This window comes from Vicia villosa, linkage group LG1, assembly GCF_029867415.1.
Source record: "Vicia villosa cultivar HV-30 ecotype Madison, WI linkage group LG1, Vvil1.0, whole genome shotgun sequence".
Classification (NCBI taxonomy): Eukaryota; Viridiplantae; Streptophyta; class Magnoliopsida; order Fabales; family Fabaceae; genus Vicia; species Vicia villosa.
In genome coordinates this window covers 176,660,390-176,661,159 of record NC_081180.1, presented here as the reverse complement: position 1 = coordinate 176,661,159, position 770 = coordinate 176,660,390, and positions in this window count along the sequence as shown.

Here is a 770-nt window from a genome sequence, read left to right as displayed (position 1 = left end):
TTCACAGCGAATGGTTACCGCACCTCTATCTTTCTTTTTCTGCGGAATCTTCAGTCCCTGCAAGATAGCATTACACCGTTCAGTTAGCACCACTGGCTCCATTTCAATGGATCGTTTCTTTGAAATGATGTCTTTCATGAACTTGGCATAGATTGGCATTTGTTCCAATGTCTCGGCAAAAGGAATGTTGATCTCGAGTTTCTTGAATAATTCTAAAAATTTCTCAAAGTTTTTCTCATTTAGATCTTTCTTTTTTGCTCTTGTAGGATAAGGAAGAATGATATTTGGCTTGCCCTCCTTAGATTTTTCTTTTTCACTTACAGGTGACATCACAACTTCCTCAGTTTTCTTCTGATCCTCTATGATTTCCACATCAACTTCAATTAACTCTTTTTCTTCAACAACATTATCTTCAACATTTTCAACAGCTTTACTTCTTCTTGTCACTACAGCTTTTACTCCCTGGTTGTCTCTGTGGTTTGTTATAGTAGAACTAGGTAGGGAACCTGGTGCTTGAGCATTCGCCAATTGATGTGCTATTTGTCCCATTTGGACATCTAAATTCTTGATAGACACTGAAGTGTTATTATGATTATTCCTTGTCTCCTCTTGAAACTGAGTGTTATGAGCTGCCATCTTTTCAAAAGCTAGCTCCCAATCTGCTTTCTTTGGAACTTGCTGTTGTTGTTGTTGATATTGTCCCTAACCTTGCTGTTGATTGTTCCCTTTTTGATCTTTCCACCCAAAGTTTGGATGGTTCCTCCAACTTG